Source organism: Haliotis cracherodii, unplaced genomic scaffold, assembly GCF_022045235.1.
Source record: "Haliotis cracherodii isolate W230 unplaced genomic scaffold, xgHalCrac1.p SCAF_8, whole genome shotgun sequence".
NCBI classification, from domain to species: Eukaryota; Metazoa; Mollusca; class Gastropoda; order Lepetellida; family Haliotidae; genus Haliotis; species Haliotis cracherodii.
In genome coordinates this window covers 40,354,350-40,361,683 of record NW_027266341.1, presented here as the reverse complement: position 1 = coordinate 40,361,683, position 7,334 = coordinate 40,354,350, and positions in this window count along the sequence as shown.

Sequence of the window (7,334 nt, the reverse complement as noted above, 5' to 3'; positions counted from 1 at the left end):
AAAACGAGCCAGAATTCTCTGGCAAATGAAGATTGGAGAGGGGTTGAATACTTTGACCCTGTATTTTCCGCTCGAAAAAGCATGGAATGTAAAAACCTGTCAAACGTTCATAAAGTACAGCACTGCAGGGAACAGATGTTAAAGTTGGAATCGATTCGTGAAACTCTTTGATCAAATCTTGGAGATAATCATCGCAGATAATACACACATTAATTACCCAATATCCGCATTGAACCAAAACACTCGTGGCTAGTATTCCAGTATTTTACATTCAAAAGCTGTTCAGAACAATCTTATATATTTAGACAACAAATGTATGAGACATTCAACGTTGGCATACACGTAAAAAAAAAAATGATAAACAGCAGCATGTCATCATGATGTTGCTGAGATTATACTCCAGCAGGACAGCGCACGTGATTAAGCTGACGATACGTGGGGGACAACGTATGTATTGTAGATGTTGAAGATGCAACAATGGAAATGATGTTGATATCACATCGAAGGCAGAAAGGTAATATAAAACTCCAACCTACAAGAATAAATGTGCTTTGTGAAGGTGGAAATTTAGAGCAAAGACAAAAGTTTAAAGTTGGATTATCGTTTCAAGCTCTTAAGGCCGCATGTCAACATCCGCATGTTTGACAGCTCACTGCATACACTGTTTGTTGTGTCAGGTCTTCTATTTCGCTTGCAACCTGTCAGTAAATATTAGAATAAATCACAGAAGACATACTTGATGTTCAATATTCAAAACAGTTGGTCTGGGGCTGGGATTTGGTATCGTGATTGCATATTTTTTCAACTGCAGATACAAAACCAAAAATGTTTTTATTTAAACTATGAGCCTTATTTTTCAAAAGAAAAACATCTTGCAACAATGTAATTTTTGTGGCAGGCAATTTCTTGTTTTTTCAATAGTCATAATTATTTTTGTCAAAAGTTTTCGGGGAAAATAATGAAATTTTTGTGGCAGGCAATTTCTTGTTTTTTCAACAGTCAAATTATTTTTGTCAAAAGTTTTCAACAAAAACTTGGAGCTAATTTCTAGACAGTAGGGTTAATGACGATTGCCGGCCGAATTTATTTAACGTCCTTTTCTAATAATAACAGGAAGCATAGACAGTACGACACGTACATGGTTTAGGTATATTGCATTTATTTATATATTTTACATGTACACGCGGATACATTATATGACAAGGAAAAACATGACACAAAAATAAATAGGTTTAGGTACAAACAGACATAAATATGTATTTAGGTATCAAAACAATTGTCAAGTAATTCGTTCATGCATCGCAAGTTAGGGAGGTCATTTATCCAATAAGGAAGAACGAGGAAATAGAATCGGAGAATGCATTCTTCTTTTTTGCATGATTTTGCTCGTGAAGAGTTTGTGTCTACTGTCTAGCCATTTAGCTATACAGTTATCAGCGTTCTGTTCACTTAAACCATAATAGTTATTGTCATAACAGTTCAGATACTGAGTCAACTCAAACATTAATATTTCTCAAAGAAATACCGCATAAACATGAACCTGGAAAATTTAAGTGTCGGACTCGCGTGAAGACATCGTTCTCACAAACGGTAAAGATGACTCAAGAAACTCGTATTTACAGACTGAGGCATTGGTGTTGAATGTCAGTATTGTTGTCGACAGGTTTACAACAGTACCATTATGGGACGCTTCATGCTGGGATTCATATCCGTATATATGCCCTTTTACATGAAATAGTTTTAATTATGCTACACTTGGAATTATTTGAAAAATATTTAAAACATTTCAAAATGAGTAGAACAAACTTCAGGTGAGTTTTATTTTCCAATTGATAATTGTTTCAAATTGTTTTTTTAATACTTTTCAAATTACAAAATGCTCATATCACGTCCCACAACATGAATTGTGACAAATGCGAGAAAAAAGTGAGCCAGGTGTGGGGTCCCCGTGAAGGGGGAAACGTTGTACTCGATGGAGAGGGGTACAGGGAGGGGAGGAGGCCAGCGGAACAAGGAGAGTCTCATTCGCTCTCGAGTCTGTGTGGACTTTTCCTTGAGAAAAACAAGCATTAATTTATGTTGCGTGGTGGATAGGCTGTCTGAAGTATTATTACCATGGCGAAAATGTGTCAATTATTAGCTATTGAATATTATCAAAGTCTGGTGTTATTTCAACAATTTGTCACTCGTGAGAAGAGACTATAAACAGCATTCAATTTCTAAATGCGAACACAGAAACTGGTTTGGGTCTTCAGCCTCATGTGTCCAAGTTTGGAGTCTCAACACAGAAATATATTTTGACATTGAATTACGAAAACATTGATACAGACACGGACCTATATACAAGTCCGTGATACAGATAAAGGGTTTCACTTGCATTTTATATATAAATCTTAAAGGAAAATGCACACGGAATGGCGTTTGGGTCAGGAATTGACCATTAACAATGGAGTGTAATGAAAGAGCGTGCGCGAGTCGGCATGAAAGGACTTGTTGTATATGTGATTAACAAGACATAAACATGTTATCATTAGTATCATTCTCTCCATCGTCTTCCCTGGTTGTTCCACATCTCTGACATAATGGTATTAATGACCTGTTGCAACTTGAACAGGCCATAATCACGTCCTCCCATAGAGGGGCGCACTGCTCAATCCATGGTTGTTATGCAATATACCACACCTCCTGTCCGTCATTACATCTTACAATTTCACATAATTGAAACCTGCACACGCGCCCATTATCATGTGGATGCCCTGTGTAACTGAATTAGGAGACAGAGACAAGTGCGATCCTAATTCAATTCACTTTTGCTTTAATGACTGATTACATACATGTTACTTTGTGAGGTACGTGATCCGCTGAGCAGATGGAGATATGCGACACCCTTGCAAGGGTCTGCGTCTGTATCCAGGGATCACGTTGTGCTTACACATCTGGCGTGTGTATTACATACACAGCTTGTCACGTGAGTAACTTTACTCTGTACGTGCATACAACGGGTAGATACTGAGATAGGATTCTTTGATATCAGTTACTTAAACAGCCTTCACAGCACAATGCACGTAGTTTCCATTGATCTGCGTAAAATGCATAGCACCCGTGACAACCGTTGTAAACCATGTAAACTAAATTACGAAAACTTCTCATCACAATTACAGAATATGTAGCATGCAAATAGATTAATCGGTGACCATCACTTACCTAGGTAAATCCAACAGCTCGTGGCCTCATTGATATTGCTTCAACCAGTGAGGTTTCAAGGACACCCGTGCCCTGAAGTTTTCTTGAGAATTTGACAGGGGGGAAGAAACTTCGAAAAGTGAGAAAGCTTAAAAACGAGCTGTGATTAAGTATCTGCATAAAGGGCACATCACAACGGAAATACAGGTCATATACGAAGATATGAAAAGCACGCTTGAGGATGACTTCCCTGCATAGTCAATTGTTAAGACATGGGCTGCTGAATCCAAGCGAGACGGAAGAAGCACAGAAGATGACGTCCTGAAGATGCGACGTTAGAAATTCAAGTGGATGCTGTTACAATTCAAAATATAACTGACACTATTAGGACCGTTTTGGGGTCAGTACACTTCATTTTAATGTTTGTTTGTTTGTTTGTCTGTTGACCACCTGATCCCGTTAGTCGCCTCTTACGAAGACCATCTTAAGACACACTGCATGAGCAAGCTGTCCACAAGTTGTATCCATGACGATGACACCAGATCAGAACCTGACCCGACTGAACAAGAGACCTTTTGTCCAGTTATCTGCAGAATACTCAAAGCTTTGTTGCGCGAATTGAAAGCTTGGATGAAACTTGGATCCATCGCCTTGATCGAGAGACAAAACAGTGGAAACTTTTTACCTCACCCCAAGACAGAAGCACAAGATCAATTAATCACGACATTAAAACAGGAAAAGCGTATTTCATTGTTTGTTACGGAATTTGTGCATAATTTGCTAGTATTAAGCGTGCTCGCAGCTAGTGTCTCCGTACAATTAATCTGCGTAGCACTGACCTTTCACCAGAAGTATGAAAACGCTATTTTTCGTGTTTTATGAGCGGGATATGGGGTTTTGAAGATGCGAACTGTGACATAGTGGCTTTGTCACACCTGTATGTGGGCCTCCTTTTATGATGATAAATCCAATCTATCTTTGTGTGTCAGCTGCTTGTCACGTTATGTTAGGTCACCAACAACGTACCTCTGATCTTTCCTCAATTACCGGCAATTGTGCTGTGTGCATGCCATGAGCGGAGGTCATGGAACGTTATGTGCCTGCTATTAGTAAGCCTTGTGAACATGTATGACATCCGAGTCCTAAATGGTGGTTTCAATAGGGCTGTGTAAAACGAATGTGAGTGTGCGACATAACCTGATTGGATTGGAAGCATGGAAATGTTGTGTGGTCTTTTTCACAAATTAAAAAAAAACCACGTATTTTCTTTTTTTAAAGAAAGGACGGCATATCAAAATACCTCAGAGCAACATTGCAAAAGATGAAATTTTAGAGCCACAGAAGACTGTTACTACATCCTATAAAGATTATTATACGAGGCACTGGAAACTCCAAATAGCATAGTTTTACCTAGCTGGTCTAATTAAACATAAGACAACATTTGAGAAAATGCAATGTGCTGTTCAGTAAAAGAAACAACACAGTTTGAAAACCACGTTACAAAGACACAAACCAATGTTGTTTTGTATGCAGGTCCGAGATCGGTGGAAGATGTTTCTGCTGTAGTGTGTACGCACTACTTGTGTCCGAGGCCACAGCCAGCATACAGTACATGTATACACATTATTAAGCTTATTTCCATACCAACGAAGTGAACGTGTTTCCAGGAAAGAAGCAATAGCTTACGATAATGGCCACTTCACTCCTTTACTTGCGTTTTAAGTGTCTTTGTGTCGGACATGTAAGTGTCTTACACTAAACTGTAACACTTCAAAATATATTCATGGCAACCAGCGTTATTTCTATAACATAGCAACCGACAGTATCGTAGAAACATGGCAACTGTTGAAATATCATCCTTTGAAAATACTGCAACTAATTTATGGAATGAATATTAGATCCTACGTGTGTGATCAACGACTTAGTGGCAGTAAATCCGCAGTAACTACAATTGTGAATTTTAATTTAACAGCAACAAATATACAGACAACATTGCTCTACATTTAAAACATAGTACGTCTCCTAAATGTATGTGTGGTGACATACAACCACGTCCCTGCATACAGCTGCGTGCTTTAGGGGCAGTAAAGAAGACAAAATACCCAAAGTCTTTGAAAGGCGTTTAGAAGTGATGCACATGAGGGAGAGAATTTATGGATGTCAACTTCTTTATTATGAGGAACACAACGTTAAGGAGTATATGCTTACTCCTTCATCAGGTGAATGATGATGAATGAGTAAGCATATACTCCGAAACGTTGTGTTCCTCATAATAAAGAAGTTGACATCCATAAATTCTCTTCTTTAAAATACCAAAAGTTCCTAACTTATCACAAGAGAGCATTTCCTTATTGTATCATTATTTTTCTGTTTGTTGCAGAGGCAACACCTATCTTCGTTTTGTTAACGTCGAGCTGAAGCTACTTCACCTAGGATCCACTTCTCTTCTGTGTTATATGCCGAGCAATGTCCGCTGTGTATAGTACATGGTAAATGCGAGCAGCTACATTACATCAGCTTCAATATTGGAATGGTGTCACTGTTTACTAACACTTAAGTTTCATCATTGTACTATCACAAACTGACGTAATCCTACATGACAAGGGAGTAATCGACCCCTTTGTAGCTCTTTGCACGAGTGGATACCAAATTGTTTATTTCCGGTTAATTCCAAAAGTAATTTATTCCGAGTTGATGACGACACGAAAACTGTTGACACGTGTAATTGAAGACTAAGGCTTGCTACCCGCTTACAAAACATCGAGAGAACCAGGTTAGATTGTTTCTGCCTTCTTTTCTTTACTGAATGTTTGGCAAAGTTTGTAAATTGCTTTCCAGATTCACCGTGTTTATCCGTATTCACTTGTATTAAGCTTTGTAATTTAGAAAATGGTATAACTTTCAGAATGTTTATTTTCAAAACAAAACCAGGAAACACGAGATGACCTCAACAAAAGGCTTCGGCCTAGAGCAGTGCGGTGCTCGTGGCATTATGTAAGACAAATCAAATGGACAGCTTAATAGGCAGTGATTATTTCTGGGTGTCAGTTTCCACAGAGCCTAAGTCGCTAATCTTTTTATTTCTATTGGGTGCACAAAACATAGGGCATTCATCTCTGAATTGAACTATCGGTGTACATACTTTCGAGATAAAAGGAAATCAGGAAACGACATAACATAAAACACATTCCTCCCAAACCACTTCCTGTGCCTTCAGCAGAAATCCGTTCTCTGTGGCTAAGCGTTAGTGGGCATTTGTCTCTCCCTAATTTTGTTATACAGTAATCATGGACTAAGTATTGCCATTAACACGTCCTATGTGCGTGTGTGATCATGGGTATACGCATACACACACACACACACACACACACACACACACACACACACACACACACACACACACACACACACTCTATAATAGACTGACAGTAAATGTGTATAGGTGAATATGACGCTCTTGACGTTTGCTATCAGTTCATCAGGTCATATTGGCCATAGTTTATTCACACAAATACCTACTGAGACGATATCCCACAAGATTGGCCTGGGTGGTTTACTTCCTCAACAACAATGTCAAACTTTCATTCATTAAAAGGCATGTGTAGGCACATTGTTGGATTTACCTATCAACTAGGAATAATGAAAAACTGTAGGTCAAATGTCCCAGGTAATTATGACGAGGAGTGATACCAGAGACTGTATAAGTCTCGTTTACAAATATTTTTTTCTCAAACCTAAAGGGTACACACGTAGTGAACGTCCACAAGTATGTGATGGGTGTAGCCGTACTTCAAGGTAATCGATTGTTATGACAGAAGTTAGGACAAAATTTAGCAATTCATAGACTGCTCATGTAACGTTGACAGTAATATGTATATATGTATGTGTAATAGGCGACTATGCTTGTCGTAACAGGCGACTAACGGCATCAGTTGGTCAGGCCCGGTGACTTGGTTGATGCATGTCATCGTATCCCAATTGTGTAGATCGATGCTCATCAGTGGATTGTCTGGTCCAGACTGGATTATTTACAGACCGCGTTTAAACAACAAACAAATGCATTGGTCAGGACTAGATGTACTGTCCCATTGGCTGTGGCCAGAGGGTGGCCAGCTGATGAAACTGCAGAGTGTGGGTGCTGTTTCTATGTC